This window comes from Formica exsecta, unplaced genomic scaffold (assembly GCF_003651465.1).
Source record: "Formica exsecta isolate Colony F162 unplaced genomic scaffold, ASM365146v1 scaffold201, whole genome shotgun sequence".
Lineage (NCBI taxonomy): Eukaryota > Metazoa > Arthropoda > Insecta > Hymenoptera > Formicidae > Formica > Formica exsecta.
In genome coordinates, this window is record NW_021849308.1 from 301,325 (window position 1) to 316,492 (window position 15,168).

Below are 15,168 nucleotides of genomic sequence, written 5' to 3' on the forward strand. Positions count from 1 at the left end.
GTACATTTCCGCGTGGCGGTAAACATGAAAAGTTCCTCTTCCATGGCGATGTTCGTTAACAGATCCCATTACAATTGCGCGTCGGGTGCGCAATATTTTCTGAGAGCAAACGAAAGCCGGCGAACGCGCGAAAAAAGAGTTGACAGAGAGAATCTGTGAAACCGGACCATTACTATGTTGCCGCACCGGTGCTTGCGCATAAAGTCACAACCAACGATAAAAACGGAAAAAAGAGAAATAAAACCAACAGAAAAGAATTGTGCTCGAAAAAGCAGCATAGAGTGGAAAGTTAATATTATAAAACTAGTTGAAAAAAAACAGCAATCTCTCGAAATTAATAATGAAGCATGAATAAAAAATAATATAAATTTTTGCAAAATTAATACTGGTTTTAATACTTTATTTTTAGAAATTTAATTGAGAGAGTTTGGCCTTTTCTGAAATGGTTTAAATTTTTTTATACTTTTCAAAATCAATACCGTCAATTAAAAGATAAGTTTTCGAAAACATATGCAATGTGTTAAATATATATTTCTGTTACAAGACCATCGGTAATAATTTTTTTCATTTTACACACACAATTAAAATCGATTTAAAAGTCAGTATACTTTTTGACAGAACTTTTGAAACACTCTACCTAAAACAAGAATACTAGATTCCCGCAAAAATGTTAAGAGAACTTTGAGAACTTAGAAAATGTCTACTCAAGAGTATTGGAAAACTAAGTGTCCTTAGAAAATTGAATATTATTTTTTTTATTTTGGATCAAACAGAGATGCATGCGCGTAACAAGTATTCATGCCAACTAAGCGTCGGAAATTTTTTTTCGTTTTTACATTCATAATTGCGAGCCATTTGTGATTGTACTACTCTTTGTACCTTATCCAATTCTGTCTCTTTAAAGTTCGCATCGTTTTGCATCCCTAGCGTGCAATTAACGCGATTGTAACGTGTCACGGGGGAAAAACTCTCTTTCACGAAACTCGTTGGCGCGCAGTTTTAACGTACACGGGCGGAAAAACTTGGGGTCGTGTGTAGTAAGGAGAAAAGTGTAGTGAGGAGGGGGTGGAGGGATGCATATATCTCGAGGCATCGTGAGAGCGAAACCGCGGGATGACCGACGAAAGAGTGCGAATTAGCGTCCGGGACCGCTTACGGCAAGCGCGCGCGCGGAGTGTCATTTTAGCAATTTGCGGCACGAACCGCTCGTTTTAATGGCCGCCGGTCCATATATCGGGGATCCTGCTATGCATCTAGATAGTCCCTGTTCCATTCGATATCACTTTACGGCCCCGTGATTCATATTCGTGCGCGCGCGAACGCTCGCTCGCGATCCACACCGGACGCGGATCAAGCGTTCTCCACTCGACGTCGGTCGCTGGATTGAACGGTGGCCGGAGGATCGGGGAAAAAAAAAAGGTAAAATCGCTGTATTTACGAGCGGCTGGTCGCTCGTGACTCTTCGAAAATCGAGGCAATCCCGGACGGTCGCGACTCTCCGAATGGCAGAACGTTCCGCTGGTTGCGTTGCGCGTTATAGCGGTACAGATTGCGCACGGCACTTTCATACATTTTACGTTAATCGCGAAATATGGCGCACCGACGACTGTGCGAGAGAGATTGGGGGGAAAAAAAGAGACTGATATAACACGTACAAGTTTAACGACGCGTTTATCCTCTTCGCGCTCTTTGATATCCATGATGGTCCAATTTAATGACGATTTATCCGCTAATAGTGGAGTTAACGTAAGATACGGGAGGTAACGTAGTATTGAGAACATTTAGGTATTTAGATATTTATGGGAGATGCAAGTCTCGTAATATATCGATAAACTGGGCGAGTTTGATTCCTCTTAGTGGGTAACTTCAGCCCGTCTTCGAAGGAATATATAATTAAATTTCGTCGAAATTACATGAGTGGCATAAACACGCATCTGAGATACACTGAGGAGAGATAACAAGGATAAGAGGGATAATAGCGCCAAGAGAAGGCTGATAGGATCTACAGTTTCTGAGATTAAAGACAAGTAGTTGAATATATTAACTCATATAAAGTTATTAAGTTTAGTACTCTACTGAGGTAGTGCTTTAAAACGCTTGATCTTAATAACAAATTTTTGTAGTATATATAAAGTTGATTTTTTCTCAGGAAAACTTTCGAGAAAGGTCATCATCTTTCTCCTTCGCTTTTTAAATGCTTGTCAATAATTATACATTTTTAAAAATTACAGATATATATATACTATATACATAAAGTTTGTCCAATTTTCATTAAAATAAATGTAATTCTCTTCTTTTTTCATTCTTTGTAAAGATTACTGATTTTTATAGTTTTACCATCAATTAGAAATATAAAAGATAAACGTTTTTTAATAGTTAGTTGAAGTTAATGTCCCTATTTGATAGTTTATGCAACATCGAGGAGGTAATGCTAATTTGGTAGAAAGAACGGTGACTTCGTTTCTTGAACGGGTCTATTTTTCAAATGCCCGAACAGCCGCGGATCTTTAGAGAGAGATACAGGGTAATCTTCGTCACATTTCGGATTCCACCGTTGAAGGGGTGGAGTCCCGGGGACTCTACGGGAAAGTGAAAGGGTTGCTTCTAAGAGGAGTAAGCGGTGGGACAAGTTTCGTCGCCGACGCTCTCGAAAGTCACTTAACTTAGATTGCACGAGCGAAATGACTTTACTTCCCCGGAAAACTTCGTTCCGTTGGAAAGGCATCTCTTCTCTGCAAGCACCAAAAAAAAAGGGAGAAAGGAAAAAGAGAGAAGAGAACAGAAGAATAAGAAGAGAAAGAGAAAAATTGAAAGAGAGAAAGAAAGAGCGTGCGCGGAAGGTGGTTGAAAGTGGTGTTACGTACGTAGGGGAGGAGAGAGGCGAGGGAGAGAAAATACTCACTATCACATATACACATGCACATCCTCCTTTTGCGAGAACGAAGATACGAGCCGACTATTACCTGACACCTCCGTGCGGATTCAGCATTTACTTCCGTCGCCGAGTTCGGAACGTTTACACGGGGTTTGCTCTGATTGGGCAGGGGATTTCTCACCATGTGATGAAAGGCGCGGGATGAGTTTGCGCTTTGAAGTAATATCCTTATTCCTCGAATGGAGTTGTCTCTCGGCAACCTGGATTTACTACCAAAATTGCTTCGCGCTAGTCAACTGGTCTCACGGTTTCAACGATGTAGAATGCCAAATCTTACTCCTCTCGACAAAGTTATTTAGAGGCATAATTCTACATAGATAGAATATATATTTTCTTGTTTTTTACATGTTTTATTTTCGTAATGATAAATATAATTCGTATATTTGTGTCATTAAATGAATAGAAGTTCAAAATAAGAAATGAAATGGTTCATTTAGTAAAATTGTTTTATTTTTAAATATGAAGAATTTTGCTAACTTTCGATCAAAATATTAAACAAACTAATAGAGGCAGACTCGTAGGACCGTGTAGTGGACGTTTACCTTACGTATATTGCGAGATTTCGGCAATCGCATTCTCCGCGCAATATGCAGGAACTTTGGGACCGGCGGACATCCTAGAATTGATTTTTAATTTACCCTCGTACACGATGCACGCTCGCTGCAATCGCCTCCGTATGTTTGTCCTGTCTGGACCACGAAACGGTCCGACAAACAACCGACAACGTGTTCATTGCCGACGACTGTCGGACTAGCTTGTGAAACGACCCTTGTCGATTCCCCAGGCTCCGGCCGTGTCGCTGGAAACGACACGAGAAAATCGATTATTCCACAAGAACGCCCATTAAAAAAATAATATTGCGCGAAAAGATTAACGCATGCAATCTATACTCATTTTTGCACATCTCTCTCTTTTCCTTTTGCGTATATTTTTTCCGTTTAACGTTAACTTACAATTGGCTCCATTATTTTTGCGTTATTCAAGAGAAAGAAGTACGAGAGAGAGAGAGAGAGAGAGAGCTAAAGTATATAAATTATACACATTGCTTCAATTTTATATTTTACTTACACTTTTATTTATGTAAATTTTTGAATAATTTAGAATTAAGGATCTTTTATATTTATTTGGATATTTATATATTTATTCATATATTATTGAAAAGTTCATTGGCTACTTTTTCTTTATGATATAGGAGATATAAAGAATCATAAGTCGACGAGAAATGGATATATTTCAGGTCAAATTTCTTATGTGGTTTTGACGTTTCGAAATTAAAGGAAATAGGACGCCCAATTTTCTCGCCCGTCAAACAAATTGCTTCCATTCTAGAATGATTTCTTCTCTTTCTGGTTTTCTTTATCACAGTTTATCTACTTATGAACAATTTATATAACGTATAATAGTTTCTCCTGCATGATGTGCACGGCACTCCCCCCATTCTTCTCTTCCCTCCCTGTATTGTTCGTCATTCGTCACGCTACGAAACTTTGACGAAAATTTTACTCGATCTTTTTCACACTCATGCGTAATTTTCGCGCTGGACCCGACCGCGGCAATTTCTCCGAAATTGTCGCTGGCTGGAGCTGGCAAGGTGGAGGAGCGGCGTCAGCTCGAATTGCAGTAGTTTGCCGACGGGTAGATCCGACCGGACGATAACGTAAACCGCCATGGTTTATAGCCGCGCACGCATTCACGCATACGCGTGCAGGGTCGCACGCTCGTCGCCGTAGGAACGGTCTCTTTAGCCGCGTGCGTTACTGCAAAGCCCTTGATCCGGCGATAATAGATTAATTAATACGCCTTCCTGTGTAATTAACGGCTTATATACCGTCGCGTTTCCATCTTTCGTAGTTATGACAAATTGGGAAGGGTTAAGGAGAATGAGCACCTCGATGGATGATATCTTCATAAGATGAGATTTTTTTTTTAATTACACTTGGTATTTATCAAAGAGAGAGGAGATATAATTTATATGCTTCTGTTTTCAAGAAAAGCGGAATACATTTTTATGAAACACGAAATTAAATATTAATTTAATTTTATGTTTCTAATAAGACGATACGAATAAAAATAATAAGAATAATATTATTCTTAACATTATTATTTTTATTATTTATCGTATATTAATTGCATCTTGCATGTATGGTTGTATGGATACGTGTATGTATTCGTCTCTCTGTGATGATATAAGTTATAAAAAAATTTTTCTTTATACACTTTTCTTCTTTTATCTCTCATTTCTTTATCATATTAAAATTTTTTTCAAAAAATATTTAATGTATAAGTAATAACACATATTTATAAACATTTGATCACACAATTTCTCTCTCTCTCTCTCTCTCTCTCATGTGATTGTATATTTAAAAAATATATTTATGCAAACGCGAAGTTATTTCTAGAGAAATAAATATATATATATATATATATATACGTATATTAGAAGATTTTCTACACATGAACTATTTGATATCGAAAGTAAATCATATATCACAGTTAATTTGTTGGCTAACAAGTATGCAGCTGATTTGCAATCCGATCCATGAACGCGCCGACCGGTTTACACGGGAAATTGATATAACCGTATAAATGCCGATGTATGCGATATGCGCACCATTCGCTTCCATATCCACGATTTCGTACATATTTACACGTGTCTGGCTTGCACGCCAGCAGGCACGTGTGATTTACGCAAACGCGTGAAGAGATTCGCCAACAAAAATTTATCCTTCGGCAGGCCATTGATGTATAGCTAAAGTACATATTTTCGTGTATTTTATATATATTGATTTTTTCTTACGGGAAAATGGATAGAATGCCCAAAGAAACAAAATTAATTCTGGAATATTAAGTTTCAATATTGTAAATAGATAATAAATAGAATATTCGAATCGAATTGTAAAAATATTTTCCAGCGTAATATTCACAGAATATATTTATGCTTGCAAAATATAGAATGTGTTACAACAAATATATATAATTCCTATTAAACAGCTCCTAGAGGAGAGAAGTAAGTTTAAAAAAAGGGAATATTTTGTTTTGACATTCTTTTTTCAAATATTAGATAAATAGATATGATATTCACAATCGTGTTTCTATTTTTTATATTGAAATACGTTTGTTATTTTTTTTTCTCGTTGAATGCTTTGAAAGACTTCTATTGATTCGAGAACTCATCGTTTCACGCGTGATGTATGGTACGTGTCAAATACACCATGCACGCATCACGTACGAAGTGGTCTCATAGGATATTCGTAGGGAGAGCGCAAATAGTATATGTATATAGACGTATAGAGGCTACGTATACTCGCTCCGACACTTGCATATTAGTATGATTCGCCTATACGTCGATATCCGCGCGTGCACGGTTAAACATATTTGTACGTGCACAGCTAGGGTCAAATCCGTCCGTATTAATTGGCAAACATTAAACTCGTTATATGTATACGAGCTTTGTACATACACCACGAGCGATGAAATGTTATTTCAAGTCGGCAAAAATGCATCTGATCAAAAACATCGTGTTTTCGAAATGCCGTATTTTATAACGTCATATTTGTTATTTAAATATAATGAGTAATATTTTTGAATATTTTTATGTAGATGACACTAGGTAGGTGAAATTTTTTTATCATACTTTTACCGCAGGGGTGCTGTTATATATAAACGTATCTATCAAAATTTATATTTAAATATATATATATATGTTGTTTTTTTTTATCGCGAAAAAGTATGATTTATTTTTTATATGTATATCACAAATATTTTAAAAATATTATTCTCTCTAATATTTTTATTGTATGCTATTATTTGTTTAAGTGCTTTAGAGTATTTTTAAATATCGCGTGTCGGATACGCGATATGTACACCTGAAACAAGGATATAGTTTGAAAAATAAAAAAAGAAACGCTTTATGCTCTATATACACACGTGTCGTGCATGACGTTAAGCGTTGACATCGTTACACGTACACATAAATTGGACGTGTATTCTTCGATTGATGGAATCGATAATGTTTTAGTGACAAAAAGCGTGTCGTTGTCGTGTATAGCCCGTTCCATACGTTTGGCGTCATTTAATTCCTTTATTTAATCGCATGACGCGGTACGTGAACGCGTTTCGATAGAAACAAATTTATGAAGCAAAGCGCCAGTAGTATACACATACATATACGCGGACCTAAATACGGGTTTTCCAAGTCATTTTTTTTTCCCCCGAAACAAATTTCTCGTTCGGTTTGGTATATGGAGATATCGCATCGGCAGTATTTTCAAGATGTAAACTATCGAATTTATTGCCCGCGCATAATGCACGTGTTCGAGTCGTGAGCGAGGAAAAAAGTCGAACGGCAAAGTAAAAACAGGAAAAAATGCACAGAGCGCCGAGAGCCTTTCCATCGAAGCGCAAAATGCGCAGAAAATCGTCGGAAAAGCGCCGTCTGCCGTTGCTCTCTGCGGCTGCACATATTGCGAATCTGCACACACACATGCATACATAAATGCGCGCGCACGTATATACATATACGAATACACACACACACACACACACGCACAGTACCTGTCGAAACCTATCATCGTATGAAATCTTCCTGCAGGTGCGATAGCCGTTCTGCCGCGACCAATGGAAATTGCTCGTGATTTCCGAACATTTTTTATATCCCCTTCTCCCTCATCGGTGGTTCGCTCCCCTCTGCGTTATTCTTTTCGCGTATTCCCCGGTCTCCGCGTAGATAATATCGTATCGTTCGCTCCACACTTGTAAATCACACGATATATCGCGATGTCGGTCGGCTTTTTGATGTTTTATTCGAGTATGATTTAAACACGCGTTTAAAAATGCTTGGAAAATAAATCTTTACACACGTATAGGATTTATTCTCTTTGTATCGCATATATATGACGGAGTTTACATAGGATAGTAACATTAAGAAATTAAAGGATAAATGGTAACGATAATAAATGTCATTAGTATTACTAATGAATATATCCAGTAAATCCAGCTCTCGATTTTGAATTTTACGTTATGCGCGAAAACCATTTATCTGTTTCAGTAATTTATTGCGCATTTATGTGTTCGTTATTCGTTTATTCTGCATATCGTAACGCGTATGTTGATAAAAACCACAGGTACTAGAAGAATTAATATCGATTGCACGTCGGATGAATATTCAGCGCGTGATTGGGGCCACATTGTTGCTACGCGTTCACATTCTAATGAGCGTGCATTCCATCGTGATCAATTATCCTAATTGACAATTAGTCGCCAGGCATCATGAGATATTAAAAGTAGAAAATGTGATGTTAAATTAGTGGAGTTAAAATGTGAGAAACAATTTTGTTCTTTATAAATAAAAACTTAGGAAATATTCACTAATAAATTTTCAGTTATTTAAATTAGTATAGGAATATCTTTATTAGAAACTCTCTTCATAAAATATATATCTGCATGCTAATATTTATAGGCATTTGTGCTACTTTTTCGCATGTTTAATATTGCTTAAAAAATTTTTTTCATAGCGAATTAAAAAATATTAAATGATATATACTGGATATATAAATGTTTATGCCAATAGAAAAACCATTATCATACTCATTAATTTTGTTTCGCGGATGTCATATCTAATATCGATAGGCATTCTGAGTTAAACTTTGGATATGCTGATAAGATGCAATTCAAAGTAGAAATAGCTTCGATAGGCAAGCGATATATCTATACGAAGCACGTATTGTCAGAACTTGAGTATTGAAGGGAGAGTTATTCACGTCGGATTTATGGAAGAGATAGCGGGAGACATCGTTGTGTGTATGCAAGTGATACGATAAGTGGTGAGGTTGACGTTCCTGTAAAAGAAGCGTTTCCTATAAAAATTACATTGTGCATTTCTCATATATAAAAGAGGAAAACTATGATCTTGTGAAGAGAATTAAAATGTTAATTTTTTTACATTCTAATTTTAAATCTTAAAAAAATCGGTAATTTTAGATGTATACTAATAAAATAGATTTATGACGAAATGAGCAGAGAAACGTTTATATCTCTTATTGATTTTATTTAGAAAATACACAATAATATATAAAAAATGGTTAGTATCTAAATTAATTTTGTATATCTATATTTCTAGCATTATGTGAATGTATTTACCAGATGTATAAAATATTGAACATTTCGCGAATATATATCTATCTCATATTTCTAAACGAATAAATATGGCAACAATTCTCTCGCGTATAATATAACTTCGTTTGAAACTACTTGAATAATTCCGAAGCTCGAGGAAGTATTTATCGTTATTAATATGGTGAGAACGTTAGTTCGAGGAGTCAGGTCAGTGCAATGGAGACATTGTCGACATCGATTTTCGACATAGTGTTATGTGATTGAAACTTCATAATGCGGACAGTAGACAACTTGATGCACAATATTGCACGGTGTTCGTATTAGATATTAAATTGCAGATTCATATAATAGATAGTAAATTTGTTTAATATTTATATAAAACTAAAAGAATAAACTAGAAAACATTGGATTATATAACTTAGTTATCGTTACTACTGATGAATGATTGATAATCTGCAATGATACTCTGCAGTGAATAAAAAAGCAAATTTTATAATTTTATACATACCATGAAGCATATAATTATTTTATTTAGGATTAAGTCCATGGTAGACTATAATTCAAGATAAAATTCTGTTTTTAATTTTATATGTCACATATTCTTCTATATGTATTTCTTTTCAAATGTATTTCGTTATATGACTTTGTATATATATGTTTTATTTTTTAAATGGTTCTTACATTATACGACATATAAAATTATAAATAATTCTGTGTTGAATTTTGTCGCAAATTATAGATCCTCTAAGGTTTGGCTTTAGACCAATGGTGGTTTTAAAACGAGACAATTTGATTATCGCGATTCCTTCGCGACTCGATTTGCGCTTTACAAACGATGAGATTGACTCGCGAAATTAATATCGCCACAAGATGACGCAAACTTTCATACGATTGCCAGAGCGATTCTCTCGACAATTAAATTAGCATTCTCTGATAGTGCCGGAACGTCTACTTTTTTTTTTTTTTTTTTTTTTTTGTACAACTTGCTTAGCCAGCCACTGTGGAGAACAAAAATTTTTTCATCGGATGTTCTTCCAATTAAAAATTCTGGATAACTGAGCGCGCCTAATTATCGCCCGTGCACGAACAGTCGGGGGAAGTTCTTAATCAGCGACGGTTAATTGAGAAGCTGCGGTAGCGATCGACCGATCTCACGAACAAAACCACTTCTGCGGAAGCTTCAGAAACGTATGCGTCGCTGCCTCTCTTTTTTCCTACGCTTCTCCCCGGACTGAGTCCGTTGGTTCCTTTATTTTTTATAAGAAAAGCGAATAAAAAAGGGAGAGTGAATTGAGAGGATCGAAAATTCTGCTTCTCATAGCCTTTGCGAATCGAGAATTATTTCTTGCAGGCTAGAATTCTTTAATTTTCGATTTACTACAACTTTTTCTGTATCCTTTTTATTATATCTTTTTGCAATTTTTATTATCTTAATTTTCAAACATCTGTAGAAGTTTATTAAGATTATTTCCAGTGCGAAATATATATATTATTTTCGTATTTTGAAAAATACGTGTCTGGGAATTTTTCAAGAATAACATATTGAAACATCAATTCATGGAAACTTCCTATTTTTGACCATATTTCTTTTATTTTTATTAAAAGAAAATAACTCAAATTGATTTAAAATTTTACAGAAAAAACAAGTTTGATAAACTTGAATTCACTTTATATTTCTTTTCGTACATGTTCGCCTTCCTCTTTTGATTATGCAAATTCGGAAATGGCTAGCTGATTGTAAAGTAGAACGTTGTGAGGAAAGTAATCAAATTTCAGTCCTGCTGAGTCCTGCAATGAATGTGCATTCCGAGGAACGTCACCCAAGACAGGAGGAAGGGTGACGGGAAGAAGGTAGGGTGGGACATGAAAGGGAAGGACGGAGAGGAAGTACCGTCACTCGAGGGCGATTAACGATCGCTGATAAAACGCCTGATGGTAGGCGAGTTAGAGAGATTGACTGCTTTCGCAATAACGCCAGGATAGCATTAGCAATCTAGTTTATTAATTTGTTCGCTACTTAGAGGAACACGATAATTAATCGCTGTGTAATCAGATAGTTATGGTAATAATTGATGATATGAAATGAGATGTGAAATGAAGGATAATCTTTTTGAAAATAAAAAGAGATTTATAGATGAATTAAATTGAAATTTATGCGAAAAAATATTACCAGGTCCAAGTAATAAATTAATGAAAAAAAATTGATCAATTGTTCTCTGGAGAATAATTTTTTTTTTCTAAATTAACTGTAAATTTTAAGAAATATATAGGAATATTGCGTGTGAGAGAGATAATTAATAAAATAACATAGATTTCGCAATTCTCGTACGAGGAGTGCTATTGCACTATTATAATTTAGCTCGATTAAATGGAGTATTTACACTAGCATCAAACATATGTATTTGTAAAGTTTAATGGAACACTTAACATATGTTCGATTAAATTGATGTATCGTCGGTATTACGTTCATTAACAAACTGCCGGTGCGTTTGTATCTCATCGATGTTACTTCTCGCGATAATTGTCACTAATTACGCCTCGTGTGTTCGCTTTATTTGAGCAAACGCGCCATTATTTCTCTTGCTTCTTGGATCATTATCTGCCTCGTTAAATTGATCGTTCTAATGAATCGTAACAGGTTTTGTACCGACGTGTTATATCGATCTAGTTGCACGTGTCGCGACGTCAGTTTCATTTTGTCAGATTGAAGCATGTTAGACCAAATCGCACTTCTTGGATAGTTATTAAAGCGAGAGCTGTTGTACCGATGCTTTTTTTCCGGATTTCTTCTTTTAAACTTTTTATCTTAGAGAAGAGAAAAGAAATTATCCCTCTCTCTGCGCGAGATTTCTAGCTAAAGTTAAAATGAAAAAAAAAAAAAAATATTCTTTTCTGTTATCTCTTCCAAACGGATTGATACCTATTTTCCACTTTTATTGAAACTAGGGAGCGAATGTAAATATAATGCAAATTAGTATACAACTGCACAACAGTTTTATATTTACAAAATAAGCAAAGCGAGATGATTAGATGAGGTGCGGATAGAGTGTTCGTTGAAGAAATTTACGGCGAACAAAAGTTAAATCTGCATTAGCTCATCGTTTGTATAGGCAAGGCACTTATCCGGATACACGGACTTTCCGACAGGCAGTGAAACCCAAATATTGCTTGCGTATTCTATCAATCGTTCAAATTAATCGCGCGCCGATTCGTCAGTTATCGCTAACCTACGTCGCGCTCCGGAAATTAACGAAATTCAATAATTGAGTAACGAGGCAGATCGTGTAGACGCTCTTTCGCCGCCAACTCCGAGGAACAACCGTCCCGAAAGACTCGTCCGCTTCTTTTTGCTCCTTCCGCTTTGTCTTTCTTCCGCCACTCCTTGTTTTTCCCGTTTCCTTTCTTTTTTCTTCTTTCTTCTGCGCTCCGTCGTTGATTTTCCGCGGCATTCGCCCTCGGCTCTTTTGCGCTATATCCAACTATCCGACGAAACGTCGAAAACTATACAAACGAACGGAGCGAAGAGAAAGCCGGCGATATAACGGAGAAAGGTCTTCGGAGAGAGGAGGTTGCCGTTGCACGAGTGTAGATAAGTTTCAGAGGGAACGCACAAGCAAAGAAATGGAGCCTGGTTTAGACTTTGGTCGAAATAATTTGCGAAAAGTGACGTCAGCTTGCTCAAACGACTCTTGCTTCTTTATTGCATCCTCCTCTTCACTCGGTTTAATACGAACTGTACACATAGATATCCAAAGTAACTGTTGCCAAAATAAAATAATAGCTATGTCCTTTTCTTTTGCACTTTAAAGTAAGTAGGTATCGTTTTTTATAAGAAAATGGAAAAAGTATATAAAAGAAAAAATATAACGAGCACGTATAAACCGCGTGAATAAATTTATTAATAAATATAACACTTTTCTTTTTTTTCTCTCTAATAAATCCGAGATAAAACGTCATAACGTTTTTCACTTGCTTGTATAAACTAATGCAGGATATATTTTTAATATAGAGAGAGGTATAATAAATTTTTGTATCTTTACCTCAAGATACACGACGAAAGTAACTAGTTACGCTACTTGTACCTTTGAAGCTCTCGTACATCGTTAAGACTCTAGTAGCGAAATGCAGCTCGTACCGTATCGCTTTGTTGGTGAAACACGGTGGACTCTAATGAATAACGAATGAGCGAGGAAGACCGAGCGGAATGGAAAAGTAAAAGATTAGCTGCTGGCGATATTCCTTCCATCGCATCTATCTTCTTTATTGCAAATTCGACTAGTCGACGTGCGCTCTACGCGCGCCCCAGGAACAATAAATGACTCCTCCGGAATTCCATCTGGCAACGCATACGGCTCACAAAGACGGAGATCGCGATAAATGACTTAGATAGAATGAATCGTGGAAACTGCTCAAGGTCGTGCCAAGGTGCCGCATTGCGTTCAGTCGATGCACTAGTATCGATCGCCTTTTCACGGTTTCTCCAATCATTAGAGTTCAACATTCGCGAGTCGTCTTGCATGTAAAAAAAAAAAAAAAAAGAAAAAAAAACGAAATTACTCGACCAATCGGACGCACAGAATTTTATGAGAAATATATATAATATTTTCTACGAGGATATTGAATTTCTCAATCAGAAATATGTTCAATAAAATCTCTTACGAGAATAAAACCAGCTCACTTTGGACGATTTGTAGCTCGCGAAAAAATTCAACCGAAATCTATTTACAATTTTATGTGTCGTATATTTTAATATATGTGCGTATCCTGACATGTGTATTTTGTATATGCGTGTATCTTATTTCTTTCAATGTTTTTTTCTGTATTACATGAAATATAAAATCTTGAGCCGACTTTTATCGCGATCGCATATCGTCTTTAAGGCGGACATAAAAAAATATTACGTTAGTATCATCATTACATTACGACAAATAAAACACTAAATCTCTTGGCAAAGTATCGCGAAGTAAAAGACACATTCGAGGAATCACAAATCCGCGACAGAATTGGCAAAGTTAAACGAAGGGTGGGCCGAGTATCTGAAACGCGCGTAAATACCATAGACCACGATCCGCTGGCAAAGAAGCATGTGTGCACGTTATCGACGAAGGGGTAAACGAGTGGAAACGACGATCGGGGGAAACAAGATCCGAGCGCAGGAGATTAGTTTTCAGGGTATATATCGACTCGGCACGACTTTTTTCATCTCCGGCGATCCGCGAGACGTTCGAATTTCCGTTGTAGTCGGCCATACGCGCGGAGTTTCCCCATCGGCGGCAAGTGTCTCCTATACTGGGATGTTGTATCCCTAATGTGTTTACCTTGGCTCCTGACCCTGATCGAACCCTTGCGTGTCTTCCCCCGTCTGCGCGCTCGGAGTATCCGCTTGAAGAACATCCGTTCTCCTCGTCGCTTAGCCCGATAGTTAGGCGAATACAAATTACGCGCGCCGTGCAGTGTTAATGGATCGTCGCAGCTTAGAAGCGAACGATCCCAGAAGCGTAAATTAGTGCGTTTAATTCATCCTAATAAATTACTCTTGTTAGTTTTACACGGCAGCAGACAACGCATTGGCTTAGTTTGCTTTAATTCTCAAATATTATCAAATTCACGTGCAAATTATAATTTTGCAGAAAGAGATCATCGCGTGGAAACTTCAAGGAATTAATATTAATATGGAATAAGCTCTTCTTTTTGATTAATTTACAGATTTTATTTCATGTTACAATTTGGAAAGAAGGTAAATAATAAATAATATCTTCTGGGAGCACGGTTTCTAAAATTTAAACTTTACAAACCGTTTACATTATTGACAGAGGACATCGCACGAAACGCAGTTACTCGCACGCGTTCATTTCAAATTCAATTTGGCGTCGTATCAGTCTGCGATATAACGTCAATCCCTATGCTAATTCAATTTTCCTAGTACGATATATGCCTCTAGAACGAGACTTTCTGCCTCAAAACGACACGTACAACCAATTTCACATATAATAACTCAATCGCCTCTCAACAAGTTTCTAAATACTGTATTTAATTAAGAAAAAGCTATTTGGCAAATAATCAATAGTCAATTATCTGTCGATTATCAATGAAAATATACGAGATAATTGTAGTTTTTA

At 36.4% G+C, this 15,168-nt stretch overlaps 1 protein-coding gene across 2 annotated transcripts in view; it reads left to right on the forward strand.

Annotated features, from left to right (window-relative positions):
* LOC115234666 (tyrosine-protein kinase Drl-like) overlaps window positions 1-15,168 on the forward strand; it is an 89,219-nt gene that overhangs the window by 7,592 nt on the left and 66,459 nt on the right. The window lies entirely within an intron of this gene.